We start from the raw sequence: 23,346 nt of genomic DNA on the forward strand, positions 1-23,346 counted from the left end.
GAAGTAGCAGTGGCCACTGTTTAATAATGCACAACATCATCACAAATACACATTAGTTACCTGCAAGGAGTGAGAATGCCTTTGCATACAGCTCAAATGGAAATGGGAACCAGAATTTCGGAAAGATAACTTGCTCGGTCTCGTCAAAAAGCATCTTGATCTTTGTGACACAGGCCGCGTTTGCTTTAGTAACCACTGCTAACCAGGACCACAGAAATCACGCTTTCTGGAAGATCTGGGGCTGTCTGGTACACTGCACCCATGATCACTGTGCCGGGACACCAACCTGGTTCTGCTGCAGAGAACTGGATGTGGGGCTATGCAGTCGGGTGTCCGCTTCTCTCTCACGTTAGCTGGCAGCGCTAGCCTTCTTCAACAAGTGTTAAATTGGAGTGGAAGGTGATATCCCCCCGAAATCTGCCCACAATAAACCAATTCCTGTGGCTTTTTCTTGATCAAGTCTCCCAGCAGAGTCCTGCTAATCAGGGACAACCCTAATAAGTTTTGTGCTATCTGCTAACAAGCTACTGTTTATACGGTTGTAGGCCAGTTTTCTGGTTTTGGTTTGTTGGGGGTTTTTTAAGGGCTCTATTAGATACAGGCTTAGACATACCGCAACATCTTTCCAAAGGGTCAGTTTTATTTCCTAAAGTGCCTAAATATCGCAGGCCAGGCTCACCAACTGCTCAAGAAATTAGGCAAGTTTAAATGTTTTTGTTCTTTTCCCAGGGAGATATTTTCGCACGGGGGTCACTGAACAAGCGTTGCCGTCCCGTCCACCCCTCCGCTCCCCCCACTCCTACCCACTCCACCCCAAACCCTGGGGGATTCTGGGAATCCGACTGTAAATGACACTACCAGCTGAGATGTAATGGGTGTTGGAGCAGCAGCCATTTCCTGTCTAGCAGGAACCTGAACATACAGGAATGTGGGAAGACTCCAGCGAGCCTCCTTAAGCAGCCAGAGCAGGCTGGGAACTAGAGAAGAGATAAGGGATGCCCTTTCCTCCTCCACCCACTCCAGCAGATAAGCATCATATGCCTCAGACATCTTGTCCACTGATCTGGGCTTTTCAACTGTGTCTCAGTATCTCTGACTCTACCTTCCTTCCTCTGCTCCCAAGCACAGCCCCTGCTTAATGAGCCAGTCCACCCAGCAGACTGATAACTGGAGAACGGTGCCTGCGGAAAGGCTTCGCAGCCAGGAGACACCTGTCTCTTCCAGGGAAGGGACACGGATAAGAGACTTAGGCTCCACCTAAAAAAGAAAGCAAACCTCCGTGTTTGAGGAGACAGGTGTGCTCTAACAGACGGAGTCAGAGGCTGTTTGTTCAGGCAACATCCACAGGCCAGGCTCTAAAAGCAATTGATTTATAGTCTATTTGGAAACCAGCACAATCACATACAAATAAAAAGTTAAGATTGCCATGAAATTGCAACTCCTTGTTCAGCATACTGCAACAACATGCCACTACCCAGTCAAATGGGTAAGACACACCAGCTGGTAAACAGCAAAGCGACTGAGAGGCAAAAACTTGTACTGAGGATGCGTTACTGTTCTCAGAGCTATATACAAAGGGAAAGACAACCACCACTGTGATGAGTTTACTATCTGGTCAGACAATACAGAAACAGGGCCAGAGGGTAAACAAGAAGGCACTAAGTTTAAGGTATGTAAGAGGCAGTAGAAAAAACTGATCACAGATTCCACATCTTCTGTCTCTGGAAGAAAGGCTCTAAATAACTGTTCTGCCTTGCAAACTTGCAGGCTTCAGGCCAAGATAATGACAGTAACACAGGCTGCATGTCATTCCAGAGCATCCCATGATGCTGAGACAGAAGGCAGCAGCCAGTTAGGCAGTAGGGGAATTTAGGGCTAGGAGAAACTAAAGATAAAGGAGTAAAATTCTTAGAAAATGGATCTGGGTAACTTTAGATCCTGTGTACAAAAAGAAATAACCTTTTCACCTAGTCACCTTCCCCCAGCCGCCCCAAGTAAAACTAATTCCAAAGTTAGTTCAGATAAAACAATCCTTAATCTATGTGGGGATTCAGAGGACCAGAAAGCCTGAGCTTTTTACACTCCTTCAGGTTTTCTTGTTGCTCATCTAAGTGTTTGTCAGGGAGATTGTGCAAACGAAAGAATTCCCAGTCCCTGGCTTATTGTTGGCCCTGCTGCAGGAGCCAGAAGATAACAGCAGGCAGGACTGGTCCCAATGAAAAGACTCTCAGCTCTGGCACTGAAGTTCTTCTTTTGGGTGAAGAATTGCTTGAAACTAAGGAATCCTGCCTTGGTTCGAAAGGAAGAGAAAACCAAACCAAAACCAAAACAGATTCAGCAATATTACAGGGATTTCCTTTGAAAAGGAGGACAATATTATTTTAATACCATCTTTCCACTTTCTCCCCTGCTATAAGCCTTCCTAGAAGAGAAGGAATGACATTTCAGCCCAAGTCCTCCACTACTTTGTTCTTCAAAGTTTCATTATTACTGAACAATTCCAGCAATCTTTCAGACCCCGCCGCCTTCTTACTAAGCCTTGCCTTGCTCTTACCATCCTGTGTCTTGAACTGAATATTCAGGGTGTTCTGAAATGATTGCCCAACCTTGTGAATTTCTCCTATGTTTCACGTGACATAAAATTGGAAGAGCTGAAATACTATTAAAGAAGTGGGTCTTGGGAGCTTTCTAATTCAATTTTGTACAGCCAGCTTCAAAGAAAGGCAGTAAAAAAATCCTTATCTGAGCAAGTTTTTTTCCCCATTTATTGTAGAAGCTCATGCTGACCACTCCTCTGATGACAAACCAAACTATTCAGCTCTGCATCACACACAAGTGTGTCAATGAAGATACAGTGCACAGCCCATGCATTTGAATTGGTACCCCCAGAGTTGTCCTTCTCTAGACAGAGCCTGGACCCTTCCAGGACCAGTCTGCTCCTAACATGAATTCAATAATACACTTGTATTTCCAGAAAGGGGTGGGTCACTTGCTACTGCCTGCCCTTTTACAGTGGTATCCTGAGAATTAGGACTGTCAGTAATGTGGAGGACAGTGGTATCTTGCTGTCTCTGCCTGCCTCTAGCCCTCCCCATATATATCCTCATACCCCCTCCTTTGTCAGCCTCTCTTGTTTGGCTGTGATTGACATACTCTTGAATTATGAAAAGGTAGAAAGAGCCTTGGTGAAGCACAGAGGTATTTTTATCACAGTTTGTGCTCCCCCAGCCCCATCATATATATCAGAGTAAGAATGCTTTTACACGGGGGGGGGGGGGGGGGGGGGGGGGGAATCTATAGAGTCCTCGAAGGAACAGTTTTTATACTCCTCTCAGCAACCTGTCCTCAGACTAGCTCCCTTCTCAATGGGCTGCTGGCTCCTAGCTGTCTGCTGATAGGAAGGATTAGCTACAGAAATGGCATAGGGAAACAGTAAAAACTAGAGGGGAGCACAGACCTCCAGCCCACCCAAGCAATTTGTTCACATTCAGTCATAGTTCCATAAAAGTAGGAACCGCAGGTGCTGCAATATTGCCCTTCACTCTAGCTGTGCTGTCCCTCATAAAAAGGCAAGAGTCAAGTGTGCTGAAAAATTCTGAGAGATGTTAAAATAAACCAGGAAAATTTAAAGTTATTAACGTATTCATGCTTTCTTCCGTTCCCGCCATTTTTTGTTTTAGGGACTATGTTTTCAAGTTGGTCTTTACAAACATAGACAGATATTTTAATCTGTTTTCACATTAAATGCTGAGAGGCAGAGTTTGCAAACCCGGATGCCAGACATTACAAAGCCAGACTTTGTAATCTGAGTTAGTCATTACTCCCATTACCCCCTCGCTGCCTTCCACAGGAATCTTGGGAATCTTAGAAGGCAGGTTACTTTGAGATGCACAAAAATATTTTAGGAGGTTACATTTTAGACACCAACACTGTTGCATAACCTGTGCATAACCAACACTGTTGCAACTGGGAGGCTGGTTAAAAACAAGCAACAAACAAGATGACACCAAATATCACAAGACTTGAAATGGAATCTTAAGATTTATCAATACTTCTACTAAACAATCAATCTCTCTGTATGTTATCTAGTGTTCTTCCTTCACCCTTCAGTCACCTCTTCTACCTCTCATCAGAAGCAGCCATGTTGTAGACTTTCTTCCTAAAAGGGAGAAAGATGAGCTACAAATTCTCCACTAACCTCCCCACCAACAGAAAACCTTAATCCACACTATTTCTGTTTTTATGTCTTTAAAATACATGCCATCTTGAGCTGATCAACTTCTCAGCTAAGGAATCTGGTGATTCCATTAACCAAAAGCTAGAAGTAAAACTGAATTCAGAGAAGACAAGAGCTACTATCATCAGGTGCATGAAAGGACATCCAGTAACCAGAAGGAAAAATAGGTTCTTCAACACCAAACACACTGCTCAACCTGCCAGCCTCCATCTATTCCTTCTGCCCACAGGTAAGAAGATGGCCTGGGGTCCTTCCCAGAAGGACCTTCCAATGCTCTCTGTCAGCAAACTGGGTGGATCCTGAACCCTGTAAATATCCTGAATTATGAGTCAAGGCTGCCTACATGGAAAATACAAATGCCAGATCTGAGGAGTGCCCTGGACTCAAGTACAATGCAAATATCGCTAGTAGAACTTCATCCAGACCTCTTGCTTAATTTGATGATTATTTGCACCTCCTCCACAGATACCTGTAGCTACACCGGCCTAAAATACAATGAAGAAAGAATCAGAGGAAAGCCACTTCTCTTCAGTTTTTGCTGCAGCCAAAAGTCAGTTCAACATCTTCTCTTTACTTCAGCCAAATGTTTCCCTGCCTTTTATCCCCCACCCACTCAGCCACATGAAGAAAGGTAGCTCCAAGACAAAGGCTCCTAAATTAAGTGGGAGAGGCAGTTAGCTGCAGAGTTCATGTAACAGGATACACAGCAAATTATAATGTTACCTGAGAACATAGTCCTGAGGAAGAGAAGCTGAACCAGGTTGCTCTGCATCCCCACAGATAGGAACATAGTGCACGTGAGAGCACAGACTCCCAAAGGCCACATTCTCCTCAGGGCAAAGAGGTATCAGCTACATATAACATACATTTTACTATTTGTATAACACATCCTCTGGTTTGGAAGTGCTTTCAGTCTGGAATAGCTTACCTGACTGAGAGAGAATTATTTAGAAGCTCAACAATGTCTTTACTCATCATGGAATGTATCTACTTTGGTTTGAGAATGAAGAAAAGATCATTCAGGTGTTGATAGTCCTCTGATGCCTTCCCACAGCTGCTCCACACTGACAAGGAAAAGAATGCTAATACAATCTGTCAAACAGAATTATGGGATATTCTTCCTGACACACAAGGAAAACCACAGAAACAGCACCATGAGGATAGTATTTCTATCTGAACATTCAGATGTAAAGATAGACTAATACTGGTGTTCAGATCTGGGTGCCAAACATCACAATCAAATGAGCAGAGACAAATCCTTAATGATTTTTCCAAGTCACACATTAAGTGACTAGCAAAGTCAGAGACAGAACTTCAGGGTTTTTGACTGACAAAGCAATTCCTTCCTTCCCCAAATGCTGACTTTTCTGTACTTTGGACATTTTTGTAAAAAATCAGTTCGGAATTGTTTCAGCTATTTGTCGTGGTGGCCACCTTTCTAATGAGACCCTCCACCATGCTTTGAAAGAGAACTCTTACATCAAATGCATGCAACACCATGGGAAGGAGCTGATATCCCTGGTAAACATGCTATACCCCATCAATCACTCAAACCTTTATGATGCTTGCTCTATTACATACTTACTGCCTTTCAAAGCTTTCCACGATCAGTCTACACTGCCGAATCAGCTCTTCCTCTGCACTGCAAATAACACAAGACTTTTTCATGTGACTGAATTATTTTGGGGACAGAGTTTCCAAAAAGGCACTTATGTGTCTAATACCTGTTGAAGAACTATGATGCTTAGGAGCTTATACCTTTGAAATTCTCTCTTGGCTCCAGCAGAACAGTTCTTGTGTATACACAGTGCAGTTTTGTATTTATTTCCCAGCAGTATAAAAAGTCATCTTCTCACCCGTTTTAAGTACATGAGCACAAGTAGGCCAAGGCCTGCCTTCCTGTTTTAAGAAGTGAAAGCGCTAGGGCAGACTGCCAGAGGACTTAATATAGTCTCAGATCTAAATTTAACAACAATAACATGGCTCCAGTCTGACCCTACAAAGAAAAGTTTGGAGAAAAAAAAAAAAAAAAAGCAATTCTTCACAAATTAAGAAAACAATAAAGGTCCCTTTCAAGTGTCAAGGAATATTCTTAGCCAGCCTGCAACACCTAAATCAAGAGAGAGGTTGTTAAAATGGCATAATACCAGGAAATTCGCCTACAGGGTCTACTTCCTCCTTGGAGACTATGGCCTAGAGTGCCGGAGTCAGTGTGCTTGTGATGGGGGAGGTGGGAGGGAGCAACAGGGATCTGACTAAAGTGACTCTATAAAAAAAACCAAAGCTGGCTATCAACACCATAGTCTCTAGATCTAAGATGATACAACCAGTCTTCCTGGCCTGAGATTCCGAGTCACATCAATAGCCTCTTTAATCCTTTCCCACCCAACATTTCCTGACACCGACCGCAAAAGTCAACAAGTTCAAACCCAGCACAGAAAATTAGCACTTGCACACAATACAGCCAAGTGATAATGTGGCTGTATTTATAGCACAGAGGCAGCCCCCTCGGAGGAGTTATTAAAGATCCTGGTGGGAAGAAAACACAACTAGAAGAAAGTTATTCAAGTAAGTTAAAGATACACCTGAACCCTCCCTTCCTCTCCCACCCCTCTCTGAGGTCATAACATCACAATATAGTCTCCTAAGCAAGGACATTCCTCCGGGACACTCTGATAGGGAAAGTGTGAACAACAAAAGCCCATTGTTAACAGGGAACGTTGGTGCCACTTAGACCCTCGTTAAGTTCCCTAGGGGCTGTGGTTTGCGTTATGCAGGCTTAAAAATAAAAGGCACTAGGACAAGGGACAAACAAATAATGAAGTCATTTCCATTTACCTAGACCAGCAAGGGGGTTGCCAAGCAGGGTAACCGGTTACTGCTGGGTGTTAGCAGCACCTCCACCCTGGGACTCCCACCTCCTCCACTCCACACTTCTCGCAGCAAAAATTTGCACACTGAATTACTTGAGGACTTCAACTCTGACCCAGAATTAGATGCGGACTGATACCCTTAGACCAATACCACATTTTACAAATCTTTTGTATCTTGAGATTCTTCCTTGTCCAATGCCAACGGCACAGAGTCTACTGATCCTCCACAGAACAGGAATATGCCTTTTAAACGGGCTGTGAGGTTTTCACTGAGCATCGATCCTCAGTTCAAGGAAGATTTTTAAAAGAATACCTCAGCTGCATCGTGCAGTTAATTTGCCTACCCTCAAATTACTACTCCTGGGCTGTAAGGATGAGCAGTTACATCACCTAATAATATTCCAGCTACTGAATCTGAAATTTGCTTGCATGACAAATACTGTAACTCTTTGCACTGCTGAGCTGCTCCACTGATTCTTTCCCAGTCACCTGTAGGAGAATTTTCTATCACACCCAAAGAGGAGCTGTGAAAGGGCTCAAATGGAGTCACCTTGAGTCCAGATTAAAGTAGCTGTGTTAGTGGCTGGAGAGGTGCATTAACCAAACACCAGCATCTCCTCTTGGATCAAACCCTTTAACAGCACTGCTACATTTGAGCGGAGAGCTCTTTTCTGTGAGTGGACCTCGTGCTGGGGGCAATACACAAGGTATGAGCTAATCTTGCCCTGAAGACAAGCCTTTAGGGCTATATCAAGGCCCAGTACAGTCCTCATTACCTTCCTCAGTGATACACAACAGCTGTTAAATGAATTTAGATGGCCTGTTGGAGAGTCCTCCTAAAAAGGTAACACTTGGGTAGTACTGAATCCATACTCATCTTTACATCACATACATCTCCTGCAGGCTGAAAAGAAGCATTTCTGCATTCACAGCAATTAATAAATGCTTGAGCAGAGGGAAATAAAGATGGTACAAATCATCTTTGCCACCTGCTCTAGTTGCACCGAGTGCTGCTTCAGTTCACATCAGGAGCAATCTCATCAAGTGCACCACCATGAGTTTCCTCCTAGTCCTGGCTCTGTTAAGCTGTGAAAGCTGTAACATCTTTGGAAGCTACGCGCATGGTGAAAGGAGGTGCTAGAGACATTCAGTAGCATGCTGCTTGTTTCCTGCAACTTAATCTTTGGTATGGACTGCCAGCTGAAATCCTCCCTCAAGTATACAGTGAGGACTGGGGAACCTCAACCACATTAACTTAAATTGATTTGCCCCTAAGTTTTGAACATGGGAAGTCTGAAAGGATGATGTTTCCCTGCAGCCATGGTTCTTCCCACTCCAGGCTTACCTTCTCCCCATCTGGAAAGAGTGAGAGAACACTCTGGACAGTTGATTACACCACTTTCTACCTCAATTCAGTGTTGGCTCTTCTTCTCTCCTGCAGTTTGCATGCCCTACAGTTGGAGACAGGAATTCTTTTTGTATTGTAGGATCTTACTGGCCACTACTCTGAGATAAAGTGTAAACTGGTCCCACCCAGTAGGGCACCTAAACAGGTAGCAGAGGAACATATCTTCCTTAACTCACAACTCGCTCATATATATGTGCAGACAGCACTTTGAAGGCTAATTTCATTCCCATGACAAGTCCTACTCATTGTAGTTTCATTTTGATGACCATTTACATGTTTAGCTTGCTTACTTTATAAACCAGCAAAAAATCAAAACTTCAAAACCCCATACTTTGATTCCAAAGTTGCCCCTCAGTATCAGTGCAGACAGCTCTCAGAATTTTGTTTCAAACTTCTCTTCCTCACAATATTGATGCCTGGAATCATGTGATTACACAAGACTGTCAAATTTCATCAGGCAAAAAATAAAAGAGTTTCTAATCATCATGGTTTCAGGGGACAGATTGAAGACATAAGACCCAGAAGGAGGAAAAAACAGAAGGCAAATGTAAAAACAACAAATGTGGTTTTAGATATTTTTTTTTTAAATCTCATAATTTTTAAGCCAGTCTCCATTTCGGAAGGCCTGATTCATGTTTTCAAAGGCTTGTGGTTTTCAATACTGCAAAGCTGAAATGCCAAAATGGCCCTCTGAATGCTTGCGGGTCTAAGCTAGCTGCTGGCTAAGGCTACAGCTAGAAAGTTTCTGCATGTCTGTTCTGCTAGTAGTCAGTGCACAGTTTGGTGCCTAGACTGCATGTCCACGCTGGAAGTGGTCACTTTGCAGTATAGCATGCGTGCTGTTTTCCCACTCTTCTACCTTTAAAATAAAATAAAACGAACGTTCACCACAACTGAATACTTATGAAGCTTATTTAACATTTTACTTCATTCCAATCACAAACCACTAGAAAATCCCACGTGCCATGTCTGTTTCCATTTGACTTACAATCGCGTATTTTAACATGTGGTTATTTCTAGCCATAATTGATTATCAGTAATCATGAGAAAGTTGCCCACTTTTAAATCCTGAAATAAAATCATAGAAAGTAGTTGTTCTACCCAAAGCTAGTCCTCTTTTTCCCAGCAGCATGTATCCTCCATATGAAGGCAACAATGCTTATACCTACAGTTTCCTGTAATAAAGGGTTGCCATAAAGACATACAGCAGTCTGAAACTCTAGTCTCAGCTATGTCTCATCTCTAAAATGTTTTGTGATCCAGAGTGATTCTTTGTTGTCTTCTCCTTTAGTTTCCCCATTTATAAAACAGTATTTATTTTCATCTTGGGTGGGCTGAGAAATACAGTTTTAGGACGCTTCAGTATGCAAATAAAATATTTATACGTGCTAAGTATTATTTTGTTTACTATTACAGTAGTACTAGCAGCTGTGTCAGGATTAAGTCTGCATAGCAATTCTCAATTATAGTGGAGATTTCATAATGTGAGAACACCACGCTGTGTAATCACTACCTTTATACAGCCTATTACTGAAGGTTTGAAAGGCTGAAGGTTTGTTTCATATTTACACTAAGGCTCCCTTATACCATTCTAGCAGCAAAAAAAGAGATTTCAAGTGTATGTAACACATCAAGTCTCTCTGGTACTACTTGTAACAGGGTTTTAGTAGAAAGGCAAATTGGACTCTGAACTTTTGATGAGTTCACAGTAAGTCTGTTGAGGATGTGCAAAAATAGAAGACTTTAAAACTGACTGCTGGGAACTGAGCTTGTCCTTTAAGGCTACCTTTAGGTAACAAATGGTTCGCCTCTACCCATCAGAGTCCCTAAACACAGATACAAAATCTCAGACAAAAGCTGTTCTTTTAATAAAATAATTTTAGTCAAGTTCTTATACATGATAAACATTTTCTGCCTAGGCCTAGTAAAGCTGACACACAGTCAGGCCTTCAAAACTCCCTGCTTGGCACCTATCTATGTTTCCCAAGCTCTTAGGCAAATGCAGCTGAAATTTTGAGTGCAGAAGCTTGAAAATCACTGCTGAGCTCCTCTGAACCCTGAGAAAAGGGAAAGGTCACTCTCTAGAGACAACTGTCAAAGACTTGAGAGAAGACTTCATGAAAACCTCTGCGTAGGTCCACTGCAGGTGATGGCCACATACTTGAAGAAGATGCATTGTTTTATCTTTATTTGTCACCTCATTTCATTTGGAAGGAAGCCTCTGAATTTTGAGGCCTGCAGTGGAGCCTTCTGCAGTGCTGCAGTCAGTAACATGGCAGCTATGAAGAAGACTCTAGGGTGGTTCGGATTCACATACAGTTCCGGATATGAGGATCAAATGCACCACACAATGAAATACATTTGTTAAGGAAATTGGCACCGCTAAAAAAGAAACACTCTGCAGAGAGCCAAGTAACATCTAAGGCTCCTTAACCCAATTAGTTAAACACTCTTCTGACGCGAAAAAAAGAAAACAAAAACCACCTCCTGAAATTGAGATGAGTGAGTTTGGGGTAGAAAGTGAGTATCTTCATAAACTGTTGGTATCTTTGCCTGCCAGAGCTATTAGCCAAGAGTCTGCTGAGTCTAGACAAAGGTTTGATTTTGAATTGAAAGGGGAATCATTTGCAGAGAGTAAAGCAATTTTGGTTTTGAAAAACAACCATGAATTTTTAACTATTAACCCAAAAGAGAGACAAGGAGCCTCTGCAGGCACATAAAGCTTTTAAATATTACCTGCTGCCACAGGAGGTCATCGAGATTGGAGTGATTTTAAGATCAGAGAGCTTCATTAGGACAAGACGTTTAATGTACCCGAGGGCTGGAAGGAAGACATGAGATTAGTGGAGTTAGCGATGTGACGGGAGTATTTTGTATTCACATAATTTGGTGAAATCATTGGTTCTGCTCCATATGATACTAACAACAAGCAGTAGCTGACAGTCATGAATTGCAAGAGGTGATAAGCATGAAGTGCCAGATTGTCCCTGTTCATTGCATGACTGCACAGAAGACAGTGATCAGAAAGCTTGTTTCTTTATTTGAGTCTCTGAGTGGATTCTAGATATGAAATTCTTTCCCATGCAAGAACTTCTTCCTCATTAGGTTGATTTCAAACAGAAGTAAGGCCTGGGCCAGGTCTCCTCAACCTTTTTTTTAGGAGACCTATGTTGGAAAAAAGTTAGAAATGAGTAGGCTAGAAACACAAGACAATGAGGGAAAAGAAAGAGAAACATGCTGAGTGCAGCACCAGGAAGAGGCCCAAAGCCCTGGACAGGAGGAAGAAAAGGGATCCTTTAGTGCAAGGATGCATGGAGTTGCCAGTGGGGGTATGCAGCCCCAAAAGATTAACTCTTGTGTTCCCCAGCCCTGTGTGCAGCCTTGGGAGAGAGGAAAAGGTGCCACAGCCTCCTGTTCATCCATCATGAAGAAATCAGTGGTAGACTGCAACGCTCAGCCAGCTGGAGACTGGCAGTTCAGGCTGATGTTACGATGAACAACAGAACATAAATGACTTGGAGGCTTTAGCAGCTTTTTCTCCTCCCTGAGGTCATAAACACAGATGAAGACACCCTTATCCCAGCTCATCCTGGACACAATGGAAGTGATAACCAGGGAGGCTTTCCCTGCTCTCAGAACACCTTCAAGGAGACAGGCAGGTAGGAGGCCCATAACCTTGCATCTTTATTAACACAGACAGCACTCATGCTGCAGCTACATGGACAGATTGGTGGGAAATCACACGCTCTCCCTGCAAAGCAGAGAACTCCGGTAGGAACTGGGACTCTTCTCAAATAATTTCTTCAGATTATTCTATGAACAGTAGAGAAAACCGCTTTCTACCACACAGAGCTTTGCAAACAAAACAAATGAAAGGCAACCACCTACCCAAGGAGATGCATACAAGACCCAGAGAAGTGCCAACCCTCGTCTCAGCATCAGCACAGTGAGGGAGGAAAGCGGATTGCTATTAGATCCACCACACGTGATCAGTAGCATACCTAATCATTGCTGCAAAAAGGCATCCCTGACTGGTATCGAAACAACAGATGGGGTTAGGCAATGCAAGCTGCTCTTCTAGGTTTCGTGTCTGAGGAAGCTACATGGGGAAGGGCTCTGTACCGAGCTCACATCCTGTATGCTAGGGCCATATAAGCTTATAAAATTAGCACGTGCCCCTTTGAATGAGCGGTTATTTTCTTTCAGGCCCCATGGAAAAATGTTATAGGAGGCTGGAGATGAGCAGGGCACAAAACAATGGGAAACCAATGGAATAATGAAGATGAAGAAACAGTCTCTTCATCTTCTGTGGCTCTGTGTCATGCAGAGGAGCCTGAAGGCGTCTGGTTTGACCTCGGTTTCCTAAAGCAAGGACATGGTTTGACCGGCTTCTTTGGTGGTTTAATAACATCCAATTGCTCTACACCACGTTGGTCAACATTTCTCAAAATATTAACCATTTGGCAGATGGGGAAACTGAGGCACTCGAAGGGGAAGGGACTTGCCTGATGTCACTCAAGAGCCCACTGACTGTACCCACCCAGTCTGTCTACTGTACAACAGTGCCTTCTAGTGGATAGATAACATTTAGGCACAGAAAAAGGCGGTGGGCATGAGACTTGGTAAAAGAACAAAAAAATACCTATTTAGGTCTAAACTGCTGGAGGCATGTGTCTCGACTAGTGTCCTCTAGGAATCGTTCTTCACTTGGCAATTTTGCTTTACATATTCTAGCCAGATTATTTGAGACAAGAAGTCGCTCTGGCCTTTGAGGATCCCTGGTAATCAAGCATCAGGAAGTCTTCATTTTAGTAGCCACTAGCAGATCAAGCCACATGGTACTCCAAAGGTCACAACAGTGCAATGGGACAAATATATTTTTCGGAAGGCACAAGGCATTCAGTCTCTGCTTTTGTGTTCTCATGACAATGATTGTAATGACGCAGCTGGAGTGGGAAATGGCCCAGCATAAATCCATCCTGGCAACAATACTTTGTAACAAAAACTGTAAAAGGAGGCAGGCATGTTTAGGATAAGTTGGAGATAGTAATCTGGTTTTTATTCAGAGGCCCCACTCAGACACTACACTGAGGAGATCCTGATTGTGTCACCTTGGCCCCATACCGCACATATCCTTTGCAGAAGAACAATGTAGACAGGAGGCTCTTGGACCATATGAAAATCTGGGAGGTAATTCTCAAAACAGGAAGTTACATTATGCAGTGTGTCTGCCACAATTGCTAATGGGGCTGCATTACGCAGCCAAGTAGTTAAAATTACAGCTCCTCTGCTGGTGTAAGCTTAGGCAGCATCGCCGAAGTCATCTGAGTTACGGTGATTTGCACCCATGGAAAAGAAGTGCAAAAGACACACCACCATGAACAAGGCAAGGAACAGCTCTGAAAACTCCATCTTCAGATGGCTTAACCAGTGAAGAGCACATATTTCATCCAAAGGGAGCTCTCCTGGACTGTGTATAAGCAGCTTAGGTTCACATCTAAGAAAACAGAGGAAGTCAGTAAAGGCAAAGCAGCTGGCCACTGGAGAGTTGGTCAGGAATTTATTGATGACAAGATCTTCTATTGGAAAAGTCAATTACCCAAACCAGAAACTTTCGCCCCGAGAATGTAGCAGCATTGAGAACACTGTTGTGGAACAGCATTCTCGGGTTCATGAGTGAACTCCCACTCATTAAAAAAAACCAAAACCCAGAATAGCTAATAAGCTGCTATCTGGGAGAGGTCCTTGAGCTTCAGGAGACTCAGGTTTACAGCTTGTCTTCCCTCCCCCAGCAGAGCACTGGTCTGTTATTTATTTTGGGGGACAGTTGGGCCAGTTTGCTCCCAAGGAGGCTTTTGCTCATCTGCAAATCTCACACAGTAGTTACCAGCAAAAGCACTCAGAGCTTTGATCTCTCACCTTCCAGGTGGCCATCTTGGCCACCAGACTTTGGGCTGTTCCAGTCTACCTGTATCTCACACCTCAGAAATTCCTTCCTAACCCTATGGCAAAGTTCCTGTTGGTATCTGAAAACAGCTTAAGTCACTCTCCTTTTACAGTGAGACTATCCATACAAATGAAGAGATACCAGTATAATTATACCAAGGAAAATGGAAACACTTCTTGTGCAGAGAAGCAATTGTTGGTGGACTGAATGAAGACAGGTGACAGATGAAAGAAGAGAGTCTTTTCTTCTAACATGCTATGCAGGTACATGTGATGCTGTTTTACATTAGAGAATACTTATCACTATGTAAAATGAAGTTATATAGGAGCATATGGTGAGAGCTTTCATCAGCCCTCACTGATGTTTAAGACAAAAAAAAAAGTTACAATCATAAACCTTAATTCTTATTACAGATTTTTTCACATATAGCTCCCAAATGACTTTACAAACAAATCAGAACATCCTAAGGAGAAGAAAACTGAGGCACAGGAAGGCATATCATCAGGACAGAAATTACATGAACGCACAATACATGTCAGCCCCTGCCCCACACCAGAGACGTGCACAGATGGAACTGCTCCTGCTGGCCTATATCACCAGAGGGCACCGGGGGGCTCTTGCAGCAGCCCTGCTCCCAGCAGGAGACGGGGCAAAAGCACTGCCACCCAGGCAAATCCGGCCTCTCCATCCCAGAGGAGATCCAACCTATATGGAGCTTGAAGTGGAAAAGCTAGGCCTCACACCTGTGTAATGAAAGTTCCCGGGCCGATGATCATCACTTACACATGAAACGTGCAACAGAAATTAAATACTGATTTGCTGATACACCACCAGCAGCATTAATGGCATTTGCTGCCATACCAGGGATCTCACTTGTTTGCACCTTTGCTGGCAAAAGGTTGTAAGTAAACCTGGCTTCAGGCCAAGACCATGTTTAAAATCAGCTCCTAAAACTCTGATTTATCATTAAAATAATTTCTGATATCGAAATTTTAATGAGTACTATGTTTTCTACCAAAAATAAAAACACCAATACGAATGCCTTATACTAGAGCAATTTATTTTGCATCCTATACAAGACCAAATAGACGAAAATCCCCACGCAGAGACAACAGTAGTCACAACAGAAAGACTTTATCAATTTAACCATCACATAATCCCCAGAACAAGGTGCATTTCTAGATACTTAGACGATCCTTGTGTTGGAGACCCAACACATGGGCTGATTTTCAGAAGCAACCAAGAAATGACAGCAAACCAAATAGCTCCCATGGAAGACACTGAGATCTTCTGGGTTTATAATACTTCCAAAGATCAGTTCCCTTGGGTATGTAGATTTTGTCAATCAAGTATCTCAGTCCTCAGCAGTACCACAAATAAAACATTCACTGTACTGTGAGGAACATGTTCCAATGCAGTGGCTAGTCCGGTGCAAATCTCAACCTTCTCTGTTCAACAGTGCTTTTGTAGAATTTGAACAGTATGAGATAGTATGGCCAACTGTGCAACCACACATCGCAGAGGTGCTTTCTAGCATGCCCAGGTGATTTTTTGTGCTCTTAATGCCCAAGCAGAAAACAAGAGGAGCACATTCCAAAAACATTCAGCTGCCATACCATTCACTGCCACGACATAACAAACACTGCCACTGAACATTACGAGACCATCTTACACAGTTTATGAGCTCTCAGTGTCTCAGCCTGACAGAACATGACTCATGAATCACACAGACCTCTGCTAGGGGTTCCTTTGCAAGTACAAATTCATTATAGTTTTCATTCCAGCTTATCTGTCTACCAGTGGATGTAGTGTAACGGGTATTGTATTTCAGCACAGATACAGAAAGATACTTCTTTACGTTAATTTTTAATAAGCCTTTTTTGATATTGCTATCACTGTAGCCACACTGAAGAAATGCCTTCTATTGAGCTGTTAAGTAAAATTAAGAAAAGCTGCGTACTTCCTGACATGAAGGGAAAAAAAGATTCCATTCCTGCCTAACTCCTCCAAACGCCACTGATTTTGCACTTTTTTTAGACAACAGGTTGAACTCAAAATTGAGAAGGTTTCTCTGTTCTTAACTTTGGGGCTTGTCTATTGCCCTTGGACTAATTCTTCTGGATTTGCATTTCATGTAGAGTATTGTCACCTCCTGCTCCTTGGCTGGGTCCATTGTGATACAGAAGAGGTGCTAATCCTCTAGTAATTAGCACCTCATTGGGAGGTCAAGAAGAGGTCATGAAAGTGGGCTTGTTTATTTTTCAGAAGAATTCTGGTTTGCTCCTTGTTTTCATTAAGGCTGTGAGATGTTGAGGTGTTCCAGCTCTAAGCATGCTGATGCTTTGCAGAACAAGAATAATAACTGCCCTTGCTCTAGGCATGGGCACCATTCAGAGCAGCTAATCCCCAGAGCAGAAGGGATCTCAGAAGAGTAAAACAGTGATGACTCATTCTGACACTCCTAACCCTCATCAATCATCTCATGGTAGGATCCCTGGTATACTTGGCTTTCAGTTCTGTCTGGGGCTGGTCTTTCTCCAACTTCCTGCATGCAAATAAATGTTTGCACAAACTTTGTATTGTGTAGTAGACAGAAATACATTCACCTGGTCAACAGTATCATAGGAGTCATAACTCCTGTTTGAGAGAGCAATGATTTACACAGTGAGCCAGATTTAGGACCCCAGATTGTCTTTAATGCTCTTCCTAAAAAAGGAATAGAACAATTTAAAGAACCAAAGAAAATTCCATTCACCTTCAAACCAGGCAGCAAGGTCATCTTGTGGGAACAGTGGTCTTCCTTTAAAAGCTGCTCTCTGTATGAGATCTCCTTCTCCTCCCTCAGCTGCTAACCTGTTCTAACTTGGATGAGGAAACCAGGCCCTTGCTGGTTTCTACCACCTAACTCTCAAACAGAACCAGCTCTCCTCCCAACTCTTCAAATGGCCTGTATGCCTTTTTACCAATTCTAGCGCACTCATCACTCTAACTTCAGGACACTAATTTGCTTTCAATTGCCATCACCACAAACACAGTTTCCCTGGCAACACATAATAGGTCCATCAGCAAAGTAGGCAATCCCAGCCCTAACCAGAAACACACATACAGACCATGTGTGTGCTGTATACACATGTATATGGAGCTCTCAGTGGAGCTCTCATCTTCACTGGGGATCTAACTGCTGCTAGAACATGCAGGGAAAATTAGAGAAAGCCCTGGATCCTCCACGGCAAAAAGTTAGGGTCCCCTGCCCCATGCGTTTCAGAGTTATAATAATACACCCATAAAAAAATCAAAAGGATAATTTAGACCCTGACAACCTGCCAAAAAGGGGCAATTGCTGGCTTTTAGGGATAGAGTGTGGTAGTGCTGATTTGGAAGGTTATACCCACAGTTTACTGCTATTCAACATTTACTGGGGTATTCAAAGCAGGGCATCACAGTAAACTCAGCAAACACAAAGGATATGGGAATCCCAGCTGCACTGTGCCTACAGCTCTGCTCTAATCACAGAGAACTCTGTCAGGTTATGTGTCATACTGCAAAAGGGCATTTGCCAGAGGATCTAGGGCATCCAGACATCTCTAGTCTTATCTAGAGAATGCTTATGAATGCCAGCAGGAACTAATAATAAATGGAGATGCTTGTTTTCATGCAAAGGCCAGGACAACTGCATTCTCTAAAGGGGTCACATACCTTCTCTAAGACTCACTGTTTGAATACTCATTCTCCAGAAATTTCTCATTTCTCTAGAAATTGCAAGCACTTGCACGCTCCTCCACCTAGGAGCTGTCACAACCACTCTCACTCCCACTCCCCCGTCCATTCTCAGGCTAATCCAAAGAGACTGCAGAGGAAGAAATGCTAGGACTTAAATCAGCACCAGCAATGCCAAGGGAGCCGTTACTGTTAGAATTCACTGTTACTGAGTGGTCTCTATTAAGATCAATGAACCCTTGTGCTAGGCCCAGTACACAAATTATTAGCTAGCAGACACGTTAACTATTACTGCAGTGTCTATAATGACACAGCATCCATGATCACTGGTTTCCATCAGGAAAAAATAAAGCATGGTTAGTATTTCCCACATCTTCATAGCAAGTTTCCTTGCTATCTATTTGTGAAAATGATTTTTTAAATATATAATATATAAAACACAGACTCAAATTTTGTATAGATTTGGCCAGTTTTCAGTATTTCAGTATATATGGAATGATCCAAATATGTTTTCAATATATTTCAACACATACAGTTGTCATATACAGACCTGTATATTTTACTTATTAGTAAAACTGGCCAAGTATGTGCTATTTTTCAATATTTTTGCTCTATCGCCTCATATATTTTAAAGACATGATTGTACAGCACATTTTATGAAAGATATTACAAATGAAAAGAGATCATTTTTCTCTTACAGAAAGGATGTGGTTTGCTAAATCATTTGGAAGACAGAAGAGAACCTGAGCTGGATTGCTGCATCAACTGGAACGGACTCTGGGTACAATGCCTGGGAGAAGAACCAGATCAGAGAGTTCTGTAGTGCCCAGAATAACCTGTTAATGTGCTGGCTAATAGCTACAAGTGTTTGGAAGAGCTTTTAGATGCAAGATTAAGGAGAAGAATAACCTGGTGTATCTATCCAAAACAAACTTTGGGTTCAACAAACAGAGAAAGATGTATGTTAGAGATGACATACCCCAATTCTCTTTAAAATTATGAAGCTGGCATCACAGCGTGGCTGATCCCATACGGATATCTGATGCCAGCATTGCCCAGTGACATCACATGGCCCACAGACTTCACATTCACCAAATAGTGAGAAAACCAGCGATTTGCTCACTAGTAGAAGAGACTTAGAAGGAAAAAGGTTGACAAAAGTTGCAAGGAGAAAAGCCTCCAGACCTCCCAAAGCTCTTTGGTCAACAAACAACTTTCAATGTTAAATTGAGTCTGGAGGAATAAAGAGCTGAACCAGACTGCCAGTACATTCTTCAGATTTCTAAAGGATGGGTAGACAAGTCAGCAGCTTTAATCAGATACATCAGATCAGTAAATCAGAAGCAGCCATATTCAACCATGCTTGGTTTTCTCAAGACTTGCACTATTAGCACAGGGTAAAGAACAGCACAGGTCAAGAATGATCAGTCAGGACACTTTTCACAAGCACTGCCAGCTTCAAATGTCTGTGAAACTATATCCTAAGTCCTCTCACTAAATTCCAAGGACTCAGCTACAGCTTTTCTGTAAGACTTGTACAGGAGATGGATAATCAGATTTGTCAACATCTGTAGATCTGACATGAGTATGGCTAACCTGTCCTCCATTGAATTAATGGTGTCTGCAGCACAGGGTTTCCAGATGACCTATAGCCAGAATGCTGGACACCAGCAATCCTGAAATAGCCAATAAAAGAAGGAGAGCAATAGATGAGAATTAAAAGCAGTGGTCTCCTGAAAAAAAAACCAACCAAAAACATCAAACCATGAAACAAAAAAATCCCAAACAAGTCAAACAAATAAAAAAACCCCAAGACCTCTGCATGCTTGTTTATCTTTGTGTCATCCCAAGAGCATCCCAGGAACATGGCAAGAAGTGTATTCTAAGAGGCTCTACTCCCTCCTTTCTCTTCAACTCGCAGTATTTTACAGCACTGTCATGGAAAAGATGCCATCCTAACAGCTTTGCCCAGGTACTGCCTCTTCTCTCTTGCTACTTGAAGTAGATTGCTTACCTATTTAGAGAGCACTTGGTGTTGCTGGCCATGCTCTGCACGGTTACTGAAAGCTTCTCATGTTTTCTCTTGCCTCCTACACATTTACAGATGTTTCAGTCACTAACTGGATACCTAAACTGTCCTCCAGATGACGTTTTAATGCTCCTTTCGAAAGCAGTTCTTATGGTCAGAACACAGCACAGAAGAAGGAGAGGCTTTAAATTCGCCACCACAGGAACAGAATCATGAAACCCTGAGACATCCCTAGGTATTTATATTTGAAATGAAGCCACCACATCTCTCAAAAAAGTCCAGATGTGTAACTTTCAAATTTCATACCATACCCAGATGAAAAAAACCAGCATAAAAATTATGCAAAAAGTGTTTTGCTTAATACAAAATATTTTTCCTTGATGTATTTTCTTTTACCACATAATGAAGAATGATCCACTGCTTTTCCTTAACAAATCATGAGCACATGCTTGCTGCAAGTCTGAGCACAAAAATCCAAATAGAAAAGTCCTAACCAGAATTCCCAGAACTCTGACAGGGAATTCTCTTAAGCTTCTACGCTGAAGAGTCTGATAGATCCATAGCAGAGTGTTTGCTCTTCCAAATGCGTCTATTTCAAAAGGGCTCTGAATCACTTGCAATTTTGGAAAAAGTTTGCAAAAACATCACCAAACTGTTGGAAAGCACTTGCTTGCACTGCAAGGGCAATGGCCAACACCCTTTGCCAAACTCTCATGCTACCTTTCACACGTTTCACAGTCCTTTGTGATCGGCCACTTGGATCAAAGGTGGCCACATTTTTCAAAAGAGCTCATCTGGGTTTTCAAGAGCTCATTAGTCAAGGTGAAAGTTTCAAAAGTGCAGCACCTGACAAAGAAAGCTTATTGGGGACACACACACAAACACACACACACAAAAAATTCATAACCAAACTTACTAACCAACCCTGTTTTGCTGCACTGCAAGGGTGCTGAACTCTTCTGAAAATCTGGTGGATGCTATTCATTCTATTTCCCTAACTAATTATCCAGACCCTTGCATCTGAGGGACTAGATGAATTGCATGTTGCCTCCACAGGAACTGATGCAATTTCCTGCCTTCTACACCACTGTAATGATGTAAAATGTGTGTGGGTGTGTGTGAAAGAAATTCTTGAACTATAATCCACTAGACCCGAGTATAGCAATATAAAAATTTCCCTCTCCATCAGAAAAAAAAAAAGCATTCTCAAACTCTCTAGAAGTTTTAGAGGGTACATATATGTAAGGTACAGTAAGACACTCATCTTTCATCTTTGGAAAAAACAACAGATCCTTACATCCAACACAGACTGAAAGGGTAGCCATCACTGGAAGAAATCCTGGCTTGGAGTGAAAACCCAAAGGTCTTTGCCACACCAGTTGCACAGCCTTCAGGCTTACAGATTTTAATGAACCGAGACTCAAGGCCTCTTTGGATGTCCAAAAATAACACAGGCTGGCTGCAGTCTTGCTGGCTCTCCTCCTATCTGTATCCTTCCTCTAAGGCTGACAGGAGTAGAGCGGGTCTGACTGCAAGTCCCAGAGCAACGCAATGACCCACAAGACACCTCTGCACCCTGGAGGCAAATGCTTCTGCACCCCAGGGAGGTGAAGGGTCATTAGAAATCCAAGAATAATGACTCCTAACAACATCATCCAATTGTGATATGTGATCAAGAAAAAGAAGAAGAATGGAATGATGGGGAAGCAGCATTTTTCTTTTGTTTACTCATCTTCCAGTTTAATTTTACAGTTTCTTTGTAGAATTTCCTAATCTGTAAGAACAAAGAATATATCCCAGCAATACAAAAAGAGGGACTGATAAGGAAAGTCCATCTGTTCTTCTCTTATCCTCGTCTCTCCTGATTTCTAGATTGAATTGTAAATTCTATTTAAATAAAATGCAAAGTCAGAATTAAATTCTGACTCCTTCAGGAACAAAAAAATCATGTTTACTACAGTAATTCTGAAAAGAAAAAAAAACCAACCCACTCTCCCTACTATTTTTTGCCTCATGTGAATATGAGGCTTCCACAGATCTTTAAGTGACCTGCCAGTCACTCCTATAAGGCTATTGATGGTTACAGTAAAAGTAAGTAAGTCTTTTTTTCCAGACTTGCAAGTTCCTTCTTCAGCCTCCACCTCCTTGCAATGAGCCCTTGCAGTCTAAATCTCAGGGAAGGATGATAGGGGTTGTTCCCTCTCTTCCTTCCTCACAACAACAGGTTGCTACATTGCAAAAAGATTTACAGTTTTGTATGGCACATTTAAACTGCTGTGGGTATTTCTTCCACATGTTAGCATTCGCAAGTGACATCCAGTAATACCTGGTTCCACTGGTTTTGTCAGTAGCCTGTGTTTGCTGGTTGTTCTCTCATTTTATGGTATGCCATGAGCACATTTCCGCTTATCACAGTTGCTGGGATTATATTGCAGCTGACAACTTGACTGCCTGTGATCAAACTGGCCACTAACCTAGAAATAAGGTGGCAAATGCAGAAGTTGGTTAGCTGGCAGCCTTATTTTCCGATGCCGGTAGCCCAGCATTTCCAAAGTGCCAAGCTTCCACACTCTCTTTGCTGCGTTTTCTAAGCATGGTCTTGTTTGCTTCTCAAATATTCTCATTTACCATAGAGTTCACTGAAATGATGACTGTGTCGTGTTTCATGTACTGCCCTCTAGGTAGTTGCATTCAAGGACTCCATGCTTGTAAACTTAAACTAGCTCTTTAGCATGAAAAGTATTTGCAGAAACGCTGTCTCTTTTGAGCAAAGCACTGAATTCTCATTTTAGTAATGAATGAGCCTTTGACCTTATTTTGACATCCACAAAGTAAGTTGCATAGTTGTATTAGCTGCTTAAGCACAAGAAAATAAAGAAGATTCTCTCTTTGGTACTATGGAAACTTCTTTTTTACAGCAAGTGAAGAATAAATGAAGAATTATAACTCAAAGATATGTCCTGAAGGCATACTGCTCTATTCCAGAGTTACTTTTTTTTTTTTTTTACAGCTTCAGGCAAAATTTAGTAAGGTACTAGGGTGGTCATTAATTTTGTGAGTTGAAAGATAATTTTAAAAATGACAGCTTATTTCCTGGAAACGCTTAGCTGGATAAAGCTTAGGAAAAATTAGTTA

The sequence above is a fragment of the Haliaeetus albicilla genome, chromosome 10 (assembly GCF_947461875.1).
Source record: "Haliaeetus albicilla chromosome 10, bHalAlb1.1, whole genome shotgun sequence".
Lineage (NCBI taxonomy): Eukaryota > Metazoa > Chordata > Aves > Accipitriformes > Accipitridae > Haliaeetus > Haliaeetus albicilla.